Genomic DNA, 18,274 nt, shown 5'->3' with positions numbered 1-18,274 from the left:
TTCAGCAGCAAAGGAAGCTGCATTTATTGGGGGAGAAGCGGAAGGGGTATCCAAGCAGGCCATGTCCCATGCCATATGGCCAGACGTCCAAGATTTAGTCCCACAGTATTCCCTGAAGAAGATAAATTTGCCCAGAAAGCTTGTGCAGAAAAGAACTCCCAGGCGTGGTGGATAGTACCAGGAGGGAAAGTCATGATACCCAGGCCATTGCTTCGGGAGGTGCAAGAGTTCCTGCTTCTGTTCACGTGCTCAGGAGAGAGGGGATAAAAGCCTGCTGATGAGTGTTCCCGCGGGCAGAGCGTTTGATCTTTTGTCTCTCTCTCTGACCCTATTTGCAAATATATACCCTTTTGTATCACCAACAATGTGTGCCTGAAGGATCATTAATATTCATTATTGTGATTCCCAAACTCGAACTACAGTGAGATGGAAGTGCTGGCATTAATGTGGGCATTGCAGCACTGGGAGTATTTGCTTATTTTAATCCCAGGCATACTAAGGGCAACGCCCCCTCCCCATCCCCGCCAGTAAAATACATACTGTCTGGAAAAGCTAGTAAAGGCCATGTATCCAATTCAAGATTAGCAAAATGAACCTTAGCACTGATAAACAAGGATGTCAATGTGAAAAGCTAAGCCAGTTTATCTCCAGCCCCATATAGCTCACTCATAGAGGGGGAGAGGAGCATGAATGAATACCCATTGCTTGCGACAAAACCAGAGAGGCATTCTCCATCCTGAGGAACTTGACCCTCACTGAAGCAGAAGAGCCCTTGGTGGTTTTGTCTGTGGGCAAATCCAGCTATTGTGATAAGGGGTTTCCTTGACAGGGTATGCTGCAGTTAATGTTAAAACTGAGGCGGTGGTGAAAGGAAAGCGCAGCTGAGATTGTGGCCATGGCAGCACAGAATACTCCACTAGATTCACAGAAGTTTAAGATGGAAGGATGAACAAGCAGCAGTGTTTTGTGACTCAAATAGGGTAGTGAGAGATGTTTTTGACTGGCTCCTAGTGCAGGAAGAGAGAGGTAAAGTAAAAGCTTATGAAAAGGAAACTGAAGAAGTAGAGTGGAATGGGGAAGCTGATTTACATTCAGAGAAAGGCCAGAATGGATACTTGATAAGCTCCAATAGTGGCTAGAGTTAGGAGAACCCAAACTGCAGTAGATTTAGTAGTGTTACAGGCTCAAAGCAAGGAAATAAGACTTGTTAAGCAAAGGGCTGTGGAAGGGATGGAAAATTTGTCAAGAGCCATCAGGGTTGAATTTATCTCATAAAAAAAGGAGCAGGAGACTCCAGTGTGGGTGGTGCCTGAAGAAGTAAGGTTAGAAATGATAACTCTGGCATGTGTCCCTGTCAATCTTCAAAAAAGGTCTTGATGCCCATCTTGCTGAGGTCATCTCAGTGGTCTTTCCTGCCCAAGTGCAGGGGGGCTGGATCCAATGATCTGTAAAGTCCCTTTCAGTCCCTAACAACTATGAAACGATGAACTTATATTACAATATATAAATATCAAAGATACCAACTTTTTTAAAGTAGCCCTGCTTCCTATTTATTGAGGTTTTGGGGCTATAGAGGTCTTGGGTGCAGTCTCATGTCTGCCCCTATCTTCTGAGTGCGCTCACACTCTACTTACTGCCTGCCTGCCTTCTCTCTCTCTCTCTCACTTTCTTTCACTATTTCTATACATGCCACAGTCATGTGTCTGGCTCTTGGTCAGAGTGTCTGTATGCCTACATGAGTATTCAGGCTGTTTTATGGGGGCACCAGCTGCAAAGCAGCAGCAAATGGACAGCCCCAAGCAAGCGTATCTTCAGATGTGCTCCACTTCAGAAACAGACAGCAAGATGTTACCTGGCCAGAACATGCCAAAGTGCGCACATGCCTTCCCTCTCCATCATTCCAGCCATAGCTGTACAGTGATGGCAAGGCCCTGGGCGAAGGTGTGTCAGGACCACTAACCCAGCCCCCTTTCTGGCTGCCCTTGCCCTGGCTCAGCAGAGCAGCCTGATGGCAATGTGAGAAAAACATGCAAATCTTTCTGTAGGGACAGTGCAAGATGCACATTGTCATGGGCTCTAAGGAGTTGGGGAAGGGACATGATCTCAGCTGGAATTCCCCCTAAAGCCCTGCAGCTCCACCTTGGCTCCAGCACACACCCATGTACAGTCAGGTGTCGTGTCTCATCTTCCTCAGACTTGCCTAAAATATTCTAACCTTGGCAGAGACCTGGCCTGCAGTATGTCAGGGCTTCTGGTTCTGATTTGGCAAAGACACTGAGGAGTCAAGGGGGTCAAAACTGGTTCTGTAATAATTAGTACATGCTACAAAATGCATGCTTCCAGCACAGTTAAGAAAATTAGAGATTACAAATGGCATCAGGCAGCTCCACCTGACACATCCCCTGAATTTTAGTCTCAGTTTTGAGAATAACCTGTCTCTGGAGCTCCAAACCTATGGTCAGCAGTACCCTTGGTCCTGTGCCCAGAGCCTGCTGCAGCTTTTCCCATTTTCATGTACAAGTCATAGCTAGGTTTTTCAGGCTTTTTAGAAACTGAAACCACCTAAATCCCCACCCCCATCTTTTACAGAAGAATTGTATATCCAAGCAGAAAGCCAATGAAAGAAATGCTTGCTTACCACAAAAAGAAACAGATCCAGCATGACAACTCCACGAAAGTTCCCAAGCTTTCAGCACATTCTCAGCTGCCTCCAGGGGTACCAGGTCAGGGAACACAGAAATTGAGTCCAGCAGATATGATCAGTTCCTCATTTAAATGTACTTTCTACTTCCTTGTAAAGGGGTCTGTCCCTACCAGAGAGGTGTTGCAGTGTGTGTGGAGGCAAATGGGGTGGGTATTATAGAGGAAGAAGATGAATTTTACATCTTCTTGGCCAGACAGCACAGTCCCTCCCCCCTTCATGCAGAAAGGTAGCATTGCTGGCAACCAAAGTGTTTGTAGACTCAGTTTACTATACTGCTTTACTTCAGTGTGCTGAAGAGAAACAGCAGTGAGAAGGAAGGGAAGACTATTGGCTTTTTCTAGCTAAAGATATTCCCTAGGTTTTTTTCACTTTTGTAATGTACCACGACAAATGACGTTACATTTATGTTACATAATGCATTTAAGACTCATAATACACAAATACATTATTATTAGCAAAAGGTGCTAGAGGGCACCTCATAACAATTTTACCCTACTGAACTCAAATTACAGCAGGTACAGTTTAGGAATGTATTTGGTGGGGTTTTTTTTGATGGTTTCTTTTTGGTTTACTTTTTAGGGTGGGTTTTGGTCACATTCCTCCCTGCCCACCCCCCCAAATGTCTTCCATTTACCCAGCTATTCATTGTTGGGTGCTCTTTCCTGGTGCTTTCCCTGACATATCTACATGGTATCCACTTTTTCCCCTCCCATCACTGGGGAGCCTCTTGGGGTTTCCAGTGGGCCTCCAATTCAAAGACCAGAAGAAATCATTGCCTGCTGAGTGAAGCCTGTTTGGATGCTTGCGGCCATCACCCTGGCCAGAGAAAGCCAGGGGGACCTCAGGGCACAAAGGCAGGGGTGCCCCTTTTGGGACAAACTCTCCCTGCACTGGCCACTAATCAGAACTGTTGGGGGGGGAGGTGGCACTGCACTGAAGCCTCTAATTTGAAAACCAAAAGGAATTGTTGGCTGCTGGGTGAACTGTCTTTGTATGCTTGCAGGCATCATCCTGGCAGCTGGGCTGCATTTTAAGGGGACATCAGTGACCAGGGGACCAAACGTGGGGTGCTGTTTTTGAGAAACCTGAAAGGCTGCCTTGGCCAGCCTCATATCCAGCGTTGAGTGGAGCTCTGGTGGCCAGCATAGGCTGCATAGGAGGGTGGGGGGGACTTGGGGTTAGACATGAGTTTTCTTTGGTTTGGAGTTCCAGAAACAGTCTCCTTGCAGAGACCACTAATCAGAACCATGCATAAGGACAATGTTGCCTGTCAGCAAAGCATTTTTGGGTGCTCACCCTGAAAAATGTATTTGTGTGGTTAATTTCAGGGAATACCGGTAAGGGGCTTTTCCTTTTTCGAAACCTGTTTTTCCTTGCAGCATCATTCGTCATTTAAAACAACTGCTTGCAATTCAGCCTCAGGCAACACAGTGGGAAACCATGCAAACACAGCGTATGTCTTCTTTAGCAGCCATTGATGGCCAGCCTACCCATAACCCACATGCCCCCTCCCCTGGCTTTCCTGCTTTTTCCCCCACTCTCATCACTGGGTGGAGTCTTGCAGTGTCCAGTGGAGCCACAATTTTCCAGACCAATAGCAATTTTTGCCTGCTGGGCAAAGTCTGTTTGGATGCTTGCAGCCATCACCCTGGGCAGAGAGCCGGGGTGCATCCTAGGGGCACTTTGGGGCACAATGGCGGGGGTGGTCTTTTTTAGAAAAACTCTCTCTGCTGTTCCCACTAATGAGAGCCTTGCTGAAGCACAATTTTTTTGCCAGTCAAAGAATCATTTTCAGCTCAGCCTGAGGCATTTTCTTATCAAGTCCCCTATTTGCACGTCAATTCCGGTTTCCTGCATCTTCGGTTACTGACTGCGATAGGGTTTTTAGGCGCACATCATATTACAGCATTAACCCCCTTTTTTGGTTATCTTTCCTTCTTTGTACAGTAAAAGCTGAGTTATCCGGCACCTTACAAGCCAGCATGCTCTGTTAACTGGCATGCTGGCTTGTAAGGTTTTGTAAGGGAAAAGTGAAACCAAAAGTGCCCACCGTGGCACTTCCGGTTTTGTGGAGCCCCCACGGCCCAAGGGAAAGCAGCTTGCGCTACCAAGCCCCCACAGCCCGCAGCATAGTAGGCTGTGCAGGGCCCCCCCTCCCTGTCCCTCGGGGCCCATGGGGTCCACAGGAGGGGTGGCAATGTGAAAGGAGGGGAGGTGACACCCCAGACACGGAGGGACAGGCGGTGGACCGAACAGGCAAAGACGCCTGTTCGGGCCACTCAGTTATCTGGCATACTTTGTTATCTGGCACCCTCCATTCCCCATGGGTGCTGGATAACAAAGCTTTTCCTGTATTTTAGCTTTTACTTAAGAAAAATTTCCTTCACCCTTGGGCTGCCTAGAGAGACCAACTGGACCTATTTTTTTTGAGTTCCTGCAGTCATCTACCCGCCTCCCTCCTTTTCCTCCCTCCCAATGGTTTTCTGTTAAAGGTCTTCTCTTCTTCAGGCACCTATCTGACTCATCACCCCAAACCAAGCAACTTGACACCCATCCCCCATGTCCTGCACCCACAGCACCCACTCCCTCCCGCAAGGAGGATGTCCTCTTCCCTTCCCATCCCTCCCCTCCCCCATGATTATCAACAAAGGTTTCTAAAATGTTTTCTCAGAAAGACTTTCTTCAATTACAAACTAGTATGAAATACAAAATCAAATTAAAAAACCACCTGGTTAGACAGTTACAAAGCACATTCCCTGCCTGAGCAGCCATGGTGTGTGCTGCCAGGCAATTTCTGATAAAAGCTCCCCTTCCGCTGCTTGTCTGAATGTGTAACCCTCCCCCACACTGCCCTGCTGGTCTCGGTGTACATCTTGCAGCTTCTCTCACTTCCCTTAAGTCTTGGGTCCAAGATTCACTGAACGCGCCCACCCGCCTTGTCTCACAGATATTATGCAGCATGCAGGATGCCACTATGAAAGACATGATGTTCTCCGTGTCTACTTCTAGCCTGTAGTTGAGTGACCTCCAATGGGATTTCAAGCAAGCACCCAAAGGCACACTCTACACTCATGTGGCACTTGCTTGGCTGGTAGCTGAAGGTCTGTTTTTGTTGGTCACTCACTTGCCCACCCCACCGTCTGGCTTCATAAGCCAAGGCAGGAGTGGGTAAGCCTTGTCAGCAATTATGAGAGGTAGCACTGAAACATCACAGATGACAACCTCCTCCAGTCCTGGGGCATCCCAGGCCACAGTGAGTTTTGAGACACACGTGCATCATGGGTGCTTCCTGCCCATCTTGTGTAAATGTTTGTAAATCTTCCTCGGTGAGCCCCTACAGCTTGGAGAATGACTGAAGTAAATCCTTTCCTGTTGATGAACACCCAGTTGTTCTGGGAAGGTTTTAGGATGGGAATGTGTGTGCTGTCCAGTGCTCCCATGCAGTTTAGGAAGCCCATCACCCTGAATTCTTCCATCACCTCCCTGAGGTTACTCAGGCAGATTAATTTGTTTGCTGCCAGCTCCTGCAGCAGGGGGCAGACCTCTCATCACCCTCTCATCAGTGCAGGGAGCCACACTGAACTGCTTCGCCATGTGGCACATGCTTGTTGTAGTGGCCAGTTTCTTCACGACCATGGCAACACGCTTCTCCGGGGTGATGGGCTTCCACATGACAGTTGTCTGGTGCTCAGTGTGTGGTGACCTGGGTGTGGAAGGTGTCTCTGCTCATTCTTAATGCGTCCAGCCACTGATCATCATTTCAGGTTGACATAACAATCTGTTTCCATCAGTCCTCACTGCTTTTGTGTGCCCATATCTGTCAATCCTTGTCCTTAATATATTCCCAGAAAGCCACTATAGTCTTATGAACCCATAATGTACCTTTTTCCAAATGCGTCACCACCTTGCACAGTTCAGTCACGAACCTATGCTTCGAGGCAGACATCCAAACATGTCTTTACAGGAGTTCAGACACCAACCCAGTTCCATAAACTTTATAATTTCATAGATTTCTTAGACTTCATAGACATTAGGGCTGGAAGGGACCTCAGAAGACCATTGAGTCCAGCCCCCTGCCTGAAGGGCAGGAAGTCAGCTGGGGTCATAGGATCCCAGCAAGATAAGCATCCAATTTACTCTTGAAGCAAATTGTAGGTGCTTGAACCACCTCCGATGGCAGGCTGTTCCAGACCTTGGGGGCTCGGACAGTAAAGAAATTCTACCTTATGTCCACCCTGAAATGGTCTTGGAGTAGTTTATGACCGTTCGACCTCCTCATCCTTTGGGGCTCTCTGGTGAACAAACATTCCCCCAGATACTGGTGGTCACTCTCTCAAGCTTCTCCACATCCCTTTTGAATTGTGGAGCCCAAAACTGGAAGCAGTACTCCAGCTGCGGCCTCACCAAGGCCGAGTACAAGGGGAGAATGACGTCCCAGGATTTGCTCAAGAAGCATCTATGGATGCAAGCCAGTGTTTTGGTCGCTTTACTAGCCGCAGCATTGCATTGCAGGCTCATGTTCATCTTGTGGCCAATGATGACCCCCAAGTCTCTTTCTTCCGTAGTGCTAGCCAGCGTAGCACTGCGAGCCTATAGGGATGTTGCAGGTTTTTCTTCCCAAGGTGGAGAACCTTGCATTTTTCAGTGTTAAACACCATCAGGTTCTCGTCTGCCCATTTGCTGAGCTTGTCCAGGTCAGCCTAGATCACTCGCCTGTCTTCTGGCGTGGATGTTTTGCCCCAAAGTTTGGTGTCATTGGCGAACTTGGCCAGTCCGCTCCTGACTCCAATGTCCACATCACTAATGAAGATGTTGAACAATATGGGTCCAAGGACAGAGCCTTGGGGGACCCCACTGGTCACAGGACACCATGATGAGTGACTGCCATCAATTACTACCCTCTGGGTCTGATCACGGAGCCAATTTCCCAGCCAGTGGATCATGCTGGACCCAAGGCCACAACTGGCTAGTTTCGCCAAGAGGTGATCATGGGATACCAGATTGAAGGCTTTTTTGAAGTCAAAATATATGACATCAATCTCTTCTATAACCAGACTTCTGTGATGTGAATCTTCTACGGCCATCAAGATTAATCTCTTCTTTCTGCTTAGTCCATTAGGAATTGACAAAGCCATAGTCTTAGATTTAGCAAGCAGTCCATACACACAATTCTGCCTCTGTGCTCTGGTCCCCAAGGCCTGCAACACTCATCAATTTGCATGAAAACACTCGCACCATTTCCATGGCAATAACTATCCAAACCAGGTCCTTTTTCAATGCCTCACTGCCTCTTTCCTGCTTTGGTTGAACACAGCTGACCAAATCCCCATTCCTACCAAATCCTCATACCTTCCAGTATTTCACTTGATCCGTGCCACACACAACACCCACCTCCCCCTCCTCCCCCCCCACCAAAAAAAAAGGTAGGCTAGACTTGTCTTCCAGAATTGATCTGTGACTGTCTGCCTGTACATTCACAAACAAACCAAACCTCCCCTCCACGCCCCACAGACACTAGACAGGGTTCATTCCCACAATAAACTGCCTGCCTGGACAATGAAGGACAATATTTCACTTGGGTCACCCCACTGGTCACCCAGGCAGGTCCCCCATTGTCAGGACTGCACCCCCCCGCACCCCCAGGGTGCTACAGCATGTGTGTACAGGGTTTTGTTGGGAAGTTGGCTTCCTTAGACTTTCCCTCTCCCAGTTCCCCACTTTTCTAAACCCTGGATGCCTGACACTGGGCTGTGCCTAGCGCTGCACACTCTGAAACAGTCTCTGAATTCAGGGGCCTCTGGTGTCCCCTGCAAGCTGAAGACGAGGGCTGGCCAAGCCAGCTTTTCATGTTTCCCCAAAGCAACACGCCACCTTTTTCACCCTGGTTTCTGAGATCCCACTATCAGGACAATAAGAAGTCCTTCTTTAAATGCATAGGGGTAAAAAGAAGGTTCCGGGTAATGTGGGACCCCTGCAGGACATGTTAGGAAATTTGGTCATCACACCAGACGACAAAGCCAACATGTTTAAGGATTTCTTTGCCTCCATCTTCCTAAGCAGGGACCGGAACAGCCACCCCCCCGCTGGGCCCCCCTCAGGTCCCAGGGAAGGCACACCTGGGCCAAGGGTTAGTGAGGAACTAGTTAGGGAACTTCTGGAGGGGTTGGACGTATTCAAGTCAGCCGGTCCGGACGATCTCCACCCTAGAGTTCTAAAGGAACTGGCCGAGGTCATTGCAGGACCCCTGGCACGGCTTTATGAGCACTCGTGGTGCTCTGGAGTGGTACCAGAGGACTGGAAAAGGGCCAACGTGGTTCCCATCTTCAAAAAGGGGAAGAAGGGGGACCCGGGAAATTATAGGCCAGTTAGTCTTACCTCAATCCAAGTCAAGCTGTTTGAGAAAATTATTCTGGCACACATCCACAAGGGGCCAGCTGGGGACTGCATGCTTAGGGGCAACCAACACGGGTTCATCAGTGGCAGGTCCTGTCAGACCAACCTGGTGGCCTTTTATGATCAGATCACCAGATCATTAGATGCAGGGGTAGCAGTGGACATAGTCTTCGTGGACTTCTGGAAGGCTTTTGATACTATCTCTCACCCCGTTCTCATCAAGAAACTGGGGGGCTGTGGTGTAGACACCCACACAGTCAAATGGGTCGCCAACTGGCTGGGGGGCGCACCCAGAGGGTGGTGGTGGATGGGTCCTTCTCGACCAGGAAGGACGTGGGCAGTGGGTTCCGCAGGGCTCGGTCCTCGGGCCCGCGCTGTTCAACATCTTCATCAGTGACTTGGACAAGGGGGTGAAAAGCACCCTGTTCAAATTTGCTGATGACACTAAGATGTGGGGGGATGTGGGCACGCTAGAAGGAAGCAACAGACTACAATCGGACCTAGGCAGGTTACAAGGGTGGGCGGACAAGAATAGGATGGGATTCAACACAGACAAGTGCAAAGTGATGCACCTGAGGAGGAAGAGCCAGCACCATACCTACAGGCTGGGGAACTCCCTTCTCATCAGTGCAGAGGTGGAAAAGGATCTTGGAGTCATCATTGACTCCAAGATGAACATGGGCCGGCAGTGTGAGGAGGCAGTCAGGAAGGCCAGCCGTACCTTGTCATGCATCCACAGATGCATCTTGAGCAGGTCCAAGGAGGTGATCCTCCCCCTCTATGCGGCGCTGGTCAGGCCGCAGCTGGAGTACTGCGTCCAGTTCTGGGCACCGCACTTCAAGAGGGACGTGGACAACATGGAGAGGGTCCAGAGGAGGGCCACTCGCATGATCAGGGGACAGCAGGCCAGGCCCTATGAGGAGAGGCTGAGGGACCTGAACCTGTTCAGCCTCCACAAAAGAAGGCTGAGGGGGGATCTAGTGGCCTGTTATAAACTAGTCAGGGGGGATCAGCAGGCATTGGGGGAGTCACTGTTCCCCCGAGCACTGCCAGGAGTGAACAGCAATAACGGTCACAAGCTGGCGGAGGGTAGATTTAGGCTGGATATCAGGAGGTGCTACTTCACAGTCAGGGCAGCTAGGATCTGGAACCAGCTTCCAAGAGAAGTGGTGCAGGCTCCTACACTGGGGGTTTTTAAGAAGAGGCTAGATGAACACCTTGCTGGGGTCATTTGACCCCCAGTACTCTTTCCTGCCATGGCAGGGGGTCAGACTAGATGATCTGCTCAGGTCCCTTCCGACCCTAGAAACTATGAAACTATCATATCCACATCTTTCTCTGGACAGGTTGGTTGCTGCAAGCATGCTAAGTTGCTTCTCCCAGCAGCCAACAATTTTTTAGAGTGTTTGAATTACGGGCTCCTTGGGACACCCGAACAGTTCCCTAAGTCATGGATGGCACATTTAGGCACCCTGGGGAGTGTAGCCTGCCAAGGCTTGCCAGAAAAACATTCCCAGCAAACCATTGCCAAGCCGTGTCTTCTACGTCAGGGTTTCTCAATGTGAAGGTCCTCTAGTTGGGTCTTGGGTCATGGTGGCAAAACCAGAAGTGCCACAGCAGGACTTCTGTTTTCACTTTTGCACACTTTGATTGGCTGCTGGGGGACTGCCCCCACTGCTCATTGACCAGTGGGACCAGGATTTTTTAACCATATGCAGGTGGGACATAAGGTGCAAAAGATTGAGAACCACTGTTTTAAGTGACTCACTGCCTGCCTGCAGGCTGGCAGCCAGCCACCCCACAGCACAGGAGGGGGTGCGCTTCCACGATTTCCACTGAAGGACATGGAATATTCAACTTGTTCTATGCTATGCAGCCAAAACCCCATTGCCCCCACCCTTTGCAAAAACCATGATCATCCTGTGGAAACTGCTCATGCAGGACTTGGAATGCTTGCTGATCAAATGGAACTGTTTTTCCATCAAGGTCAATTTTAAAAGGGTGGTATTTTTTCACCTGCAGTGATTAGATACCATTTTCAACCATCACCAGCACAATAGTTTTTTCAGTATCTTTCTAAATGCCAAAGCCTAGACTCACAAAGGGAAGAAATGCAACAAATGTCTGAAGATTGCACAAATCACACCTGGCCTGGGTGGTGCAGAGGGGTGGCAAATCATGTACCACCAATGTGCAGGGCCACCACTGTGAAAAAGGTGGGGTGATGAGGGAAAAGTGACCCAAGGAACAGGGTTGTCAATGGTTGGATGGCCAGCCCTGGGATGGATGCTATACAAACAAAGGTGGGCTGTTTCTTTTGTGGAAATGTGAAAGGCTGGCTTGGCCAGCCCTCACCTGCAGGGAACCCAGGGACCCTTGAACTGGCAGTGAAGAGTGTATAGCACTGGGAGCAGCCCATTGTTAGTGGTCCGGGGTCCAGAAAAGGGTTGCTGAGGGGACAGCTAGCCAAGCTGCTGACACTGTAGGGACCTCATGCTGTGCCTTCTATATCTTGGGGACTGTGTGGGTGGCCAGGGGAGCAACAAGGTAGGAGAGAAAAGCTTGGTGTGGGATGCTGGGAAAGGGAAGCCCAAGACAGCCATGGAGGAGGGAAGACCCTGAGTTGCAGTCCCCTTGCTACAGAGGGTAGAGAGTTGGGGATTGCCAGCAATAACTGTGAAAGCACTGTGGGAGCATGTAATCTGTGGCTGGGTTAGGGAAACAGGGAGGGATGCCTTAATTGCCATCATGTGACTGGTGACAGCCATGCTCATGAAGTATGCCTTGTGCCTTTGGCTCAGGGCACTTCTTACCTCAAAGGACTTTAATAAATGGTCACTGATGAGTAGCTATTATCCCTTTAGAAAGGCAGGGGAGCATACCCTAGATAAATTACCATAAAGCATGTATAGTAACACTAGGGCACACCAGAACGGAACAAAGACCATCCAAGCCAAAGAACAATAGACCCACCCCATGGCTTTCAACACAGGTAGGAGGGCAGGGTGGACAAATCAGCCACACTGCCCCCAAGACCTCAGTTACCCAAGCCCTCTTGTATGTTTGCAGCTGTCTCAGGGATGGGCACCCACTCCTCCACCCGTATCCACCCAAAGGGTGCTGGTGCTAACACCCCCCCACAGTTGTTCTAATCCATACTACTGTGTACATGGTCCCACACCTCCCACCTTGCCAGCACTGCACCAGTTGGAAACCTCCACCAGCTGGGGCTTTGGGACCAAGACCGAGAGTGCCGGACACTGGTAAGTTTCCTGATTGGGGGGGGCACTTTTCCAAAAGCCAATGATTTTAGCTGATATTTGTGAATAGGCTAACTGCTCAATGTCATTTCTCCTCCTGGCTGTTCCTCGTCTTTCCACATGCAATGCCACTACCAGATGGAGGAACAATACTATTAATCAGGACACTGATTGATTAGGTAGGTATTTAATAGGAAAGAGTTGTGCAAATATAAATTATGCAATTATGTAGGGTGAAAAGGAAGCCCATTTCTTTTCATTCTTCCTTGCTTTCACAGAAACCAGCAGCAGAGTAATACTGAGGTGGTATCGTAAAGATTTCAAATTTGTCTTTTGACAAAAGTGAAAACCATGATTTCCAGTTATTCCATGATAGCTGCTGGGTGAAGCGACTTTAGATGCTAGCAGAGGCCACGGGACACTCTAGATAGGTGAGGGGGAAAGACCGTCTAGCGTTTGGGGTTTTTTTGCTTTCAAAAACAAACTTGGCAAAAGGTTCATGGTACACTGGGTGGGGACCCCCCAAAGTCCCATCAGTGCCCCAGGACTGTATGCCTGCCCAAACAGTGTGCTGAAGCACTGAGCTGTCAGCAGAAACTGGGGTGGTTCAGACCAGGAGGCTCCTGTCCCCTGCTGGCATCTTGGTAGTTCAGTCCAACAAATATTTTTTATTAACCTGAACCTTGAACTGCCTGGCCCATAAAGATTTGCATCCATTCCACCTGGTGTGCAGTGGCCAGATTGCAACAGAAACTGTATAGATTTCTGAGTGAACCCAAGCAGCACCCAGTGAACAAATCATGGCAGAATGGGAAAATCCCAGTTTTGCCTGTGTCTAGGAATACACGTTTAAAAAATATCATGTTAAAAATAATCTTTTCAGCATAATTTGTGACGCTAAAAATAAAACGTCAGAGGTGGTTTAATTTACCATGATAATTCAAAATCTACCACGATAAAATCAGGTCAACGTGTGTTTTCAGACGTGACTAAGCTAGCGAAATGGTTATTTTTTGCTGCAATTTTGTAATATGTATCTAGACAATGCATTACCTGCACAAGCATCCTATGTGGTGCAGAAGAGAACACAGGGCCAGGGACAGAGGACTCCATATCACTGCACAGTCAACCCAGGAGATGGAATTAGGGTAACTGTATCTGGCTGTGACCTTTCCACCAGCAACACCCTGCCCACCTCACTGTGCCCATGCTGTGTCCAGTCCACAACCATAAAGCTATCGATCAGTGTTTTTGAACCAGGGGTGCAACAAGATCCTCCAGAAGGTGCTGCAGCCCTTGCCCCCTGGCAGCCTCTGCCCCATGTTCTGAGTAATGCACCCTGCAAAACCATGCAGGCAGATGTGGGGCCACACTTTTTCAGTCCATCTCCTTTCCCATTCCTCCCATGCTCCTAGAACTAGTGAAAGGGTCTACAGAAAATAGTGGCTCTGGTCACCGGCATTCAAATCCCCAGAGGGGCAGCTGCAGTGGCAGAAGCTGCACTTACCCCCTCATAGAGATAGGGGCAGATCACAGAAAGAGTAGAGCACTGCAGGGGTCTGCTCCTGCTGCTATCACCTGGTACCAGCCTCTGCAGCAGCAGCCACTGTTACCTCCTTCCCCCTCCTGCAGGAACAGCTGCCTCCTTCAGGGGCATAATGACCTGCCCCCAAGCTCCCCAATCTGCCCTGCTAGGCAGCCTATGCCAGCTTTGAGCACTGTGTACAGCCCCTACTCTACTCACAGGGGTGCCCTGCCCTCCCTGCCACCCCATGAGATCCTTTTAGGGTGGTGCAGGATGTGAAGAGTGAAGCAGTGTATAACAGGGAGCCAGAGGCTCCCCTTACCTTCAGGAAGACAGTGTATTAGATAGGGCACACAGGCAGAAGCAGGCGGCTGAACCTGGGCTAGGTGCACGAGAATGGGTAGCTATGGAGATAAAGGTCTGCAAGTAACTACTTGAAAGCAGGATGCAGAGCAAGAGGACAGAGCTCCAGGTAGGAAAGGGAGAAACAATTGCAGCTCAGTCAGCAGAAGAGCAGCAACTGCTCATTAGGCCTAGGGAGAAAACACCCCTGCAGCTGGTTGGTAACACCTGCCTGGAAAAGAAAGCGGTCAGGGGAGAGAAGCCTGAGTTCCTAAGCAAAGGGGCCAGTGATGCCCTGAACTCCACTCCTGTGAGCCTAGATGGGCAAGAAGCACAAGTTGCAACCAGGTCATGTTCACCCAGGGGATAGGAGAGCCAGCCGGTAGGGAAGTGGCTTTGACAAAGTATGATGGCCCAAAGTGGGCCTTGTCAGGAGCAGTTTGCCTACATTTATATTGCAGTTTAAATCAGAGGACTGAGTTGTGGCTGTAGGGATGGATAGGAGACCACATAGGGGTGCATGAGAAGTGATTAGGTTTTGAACCTTGGGCCAAAGCTGATAGGATTGAAGCCCTAGCCAGTGAAGTTGGAGCCTGAGAGGGGCTGAAATGAGGAAGGACCTAGAGATCCAGGGGTGTGATGAGGCCAAGAGGACCAGAGCCTGAACCCTAAGAATGAGACAGGGCGGGTTAAAGTTGAGATTGCCAGAGTCTGACCCTGGGAGCGAGGCAGGGGCAGGCTATGACCAAGAGGGCCAGAGTGTGAGCCCCCAAGACAAAGAAAGAGGCTAAGGCTGAGATGCCAGGCCACAGCATGTGGGCCCAGGCTACAGGCCTACATCCAGAGTAACTAGTGGACTAAGGCCAAGAAAACTGAAGCCTGTACAGGAAGGTGGATAACAACAGAGTGGCACCTATGAGGCATGGGCATGGTTATAAGGGAGCAGGAGATCATGATTAACACCCATAAGGCAATTTGGTACCTGAGGGGCAAGACTGGTGTCTGTGGTTTCTCAGGAGCTTTGGTGTTGGCAACAGCCAAGGCAAGAGACTTTGACTGGGGTGTTGTGATGCTCCTCCTGGAACTTAAAAACTTGATACATGTTTTTGCCCCTCCACTCAGAGTCAGACTAATTGTCACATTTGGGGTCAGGAAGAATTTTATATCACGGTCAGATTGGCGTGGACTGTGGGAGTTTTTGCCTTTGTCTGTAGCAAGGGGCATGGTCCTCTTCCATAGAACTATTTAACGTATTTTAACAAAACATTTCCTGTTTCTGAGGTGACCAGACACTGAGTGTCCTCATCCCCTACCTTTCAGGTGTTTGTGCCTGAAAGCTTGCAAAGAACAATTTTTCCAGCTATTTAGCTGGTCTAATAAAAATATCACATCTGCCCAACGAACTTTGTCAATCTATGTCCTTAGATCAACACAGCTACCACCATGGCTCATCCCCTCCTTCACTTGTGGCAGGTTTAAAGCAATTTTTAAGGTTTTGGGCATTGTGTCTGAAGGTTGTTCCTAAAGTGTTGAAGAACAGGTTGAAGAAACACTTTTTAGAATAGTTTAGTCAGGAAAAAATCCTGCTGTGAGGAGAGGGTTGGACTGGGTGTCCCCCTGTGGTCCCTTCCAGACCTACGTTTCTATGACCCCTATTTTAACTTTACCCACCTAAGTAGCACTTATGTAACTCTGTTATTACAGTTCATGGCATTGGGCACAGACTGGAGCCTGTTGGCACTTGCATACCTGCTGTCACCCTACACTTGGTGATCACATGGCCTCTGGGATGGAATAAGATTCCTGGCTAGGTGCAGAGTTTATGTAAATCTCAAAATTTTCAGAGGATTTAGATGCTGGTTGAGGGTCCTCTTACCAAGAATGCAGTAGTTGGGACACTTCTCTGGAGAGCAGGATACCCAGGTTCTAGTAAAAAAACAGAGAGGGGTTGAAACTTTATCTTCTGCTTTGTACAAAGCTTTAACCATGAGGCAACATCTGAAGCATTTCCGAGAGCACCATCCTCTTGAAACTGCTACGTGGGCAGCCGCGGGAAGATTTACTGGCTAGGAGAAGGAGAGCAAATCAGAGGGAGTGTGGCTTAATGGCAGGGGCCCCATCCTGTTCCTGTGCAGTAGGCATTGAATAAATGTATATAAATATACATCAGGAGCAGGCCAGCCTTGGCCATTTTGTTAGCCCTGGTATCTGGCTAATGCTGTCTTGAATGATGCTAGAGGGAAAGGCAGCAGGTATTGTGGGTTTTTCCCCCTTCATTCTTCCCTCTGAGGAGGTGGGGTTGTCCTCACCGGAGAGATTTGCTATTAGAGGTGTGTGTTTAGAACCCATTCAGACCTGAGCAGTTTGATGGAGGTGGCCTCCTTTGGCGCCTGACCTCTGAACAACCAGCCCTGTAAAACAGGAGCTTCTGCACAATACAACACGCACAGAGCAAATGGAGATCACTAGCTTCTTAAAGGTGCATTTCCCTGCAAGACTAGGACGGCTGGCACATAACATTAAAAGGGTGATAGAACAGCTTTTAAACCAAAAACTGGGGGAAAGCTGATAGTTGTGGAACAGTGCACAGTTCAAACCCACGCATCCTATAGCGGTGAAACCATAAACAACAGGGATAAGAAACAGTGAGGGAGGAGTACCCAGATGAAACACAGAGAAGACTAGCACAAACAAATATCAGCACTTGTACACATAACAGGGTCTAATCATTAAATTAAATAGGTTTATAAAATTAGAAATTGCTTATTTTAAAATTTAGCATCAATGTTTGCATGTGTTAGCCTTTATAATGAATTAAGCCCGGTGTGCAATTCCCAGTAAATTGCAGCAGGGGGAACCATATAACAATCCTATCCATCCCACTGATCTCGTTGGTTCTCCGTTACAGCAGACAAACCAGTAATCCCCTCACTCCCAAAACCCAGCCCACAACTCCCCTGCACCCCAGCAAGCTGTAGCTGCCCCATGTCAACGCAGCCCAGCAGGAGGATTACTTAAACACTAGGGGGAAGAAAAGAGTATGGCAGGTTTTATTAATACTCTGAGTCGTAAAGTGTTAAAGGAATAAGAGATATAATGCGGTTCAGGAGAGGGGAGCGGGGGCAGCACTGAAGCCACAGCCGGCTAAATGGGATGACCTGGCTTCTCGCTCCTCCAAGTCTCCTCACTCCTCCCAAGCCCTATAGTTTAGTTGCTTGCAGAAGTTGACACAGCAGACGGAGGCTTCTGAACTTTGTAAGCCTCCTGAGCTGTGTGTGGTGGGGGTGTGCATGTGGGACTCGCCCTATGAACACACACACACACTGTCCCTTCCTTCCTGCACACAAACACACACACAACCCTCCCACTCCTGGCCCTGGAGTACCACCACGGGCACTGTGCTCCCACGGTCTGGCCATGAAGCCAGGAGCCATGTGGTGCTGGAGCAGGCAGGAAAGCAGAGAAATGGCAGCTACAGGTCGGGGGGAGTGGCAGTGAGCAGGCGCATGGAGAGCAGTGACAGCTCAGTGGGAGCGTGGGATCCATGCCAGTATCCCAGAAGCAGCATTGGTAGGGCCCAAAGCAGGGCTGCAGGATGTGAGCAAAGAGAAGAGCCACCGGGGGAAAAGATTAACTTACCAGTATTGCAAACACGAGCTCCGCTATATAAAGGGCCCCAGAGCAGGCAAGAGAGGGTCGCCGGGAACTGGAAGTTGCTGACTCAGCCAAAGCTGCGGCAGGGACTGCTGAAGGCACTAGGGGGAGCAGCTAGGAAGGGTTTTCAGAGCAGCAGCTCTATTGAGGGAGTTGCCAGAGAAGAAACCCCGAAGGAACAGCTATCCAGGAAACGAAAACTAGTGCAGGACAGTCACAGAGACAGCAGGGGAGGAGGTACTGTAGCAGGTCTGAGAAGAAGTCTGTAAAGCCTAGACTACAAGGGCAGAAAGAAATCAAACTTTGTTTTCTTTTCTCTTTTCTTTGGAGTGGGAGAGGATTCCTCCCAGATATAACAAGATAGTGAGACACAACTATCCGGACAGTAGGCCAGGA

The 18,274-nt window shown here is 49.2% G+C and overlaps 1 protein-coding gene across 4 annotated transcripts in view; it reads right to left on the bottom strand.

The window, feature by feature from the left end:
- LOC149866662 (uncharacterized) overlaps positions 1-17,949 on the bottom strand; it is a 28,651-nt gene extending 10,702 nt beyond the window's left edge. Inside the window, exons 1-3 of one of the 4 annotated variants that reach the window (XM_090043998.1) lie at positions 17,864-17,916; positions 16,101-16,150; positions 2,639-2,704 (exon numbers count right to left, since the gene is read on the bottom strand). The gene's annotated coding sequence lies outside the window, so the exon portion shown is untranslated. Of the gene's footprint in view, positions 1-2,638; positions 2,709-15,973; positions 16,151-17,863 lie in introns of those variants that run through there. The other 3 variants (XM_090044000.1, XM_090043997.1, XM_090044002.1) reach the window with 3 other exon arrangements.
- Between the last annotated feature and the right edge of the window lie 325 nt (positions 17,950-18,274).

This window comes from Crocodylus siamensis, chromosome 4, assembly GCF_052110815.1.
Source record: "Crocodylus siamensis isolate JL-2025a chromosome 4, ASM5211081v1, whole genome shotgun sequence".
NCBI lineage: Eukaryota > Metazoa > Chordata > Crocodylia > Crocodylidae > Crocodylus > Crocodylus siamensis.
This window is presented reverse-complemented; position numbering and strand designations above follow the sequence as displayed.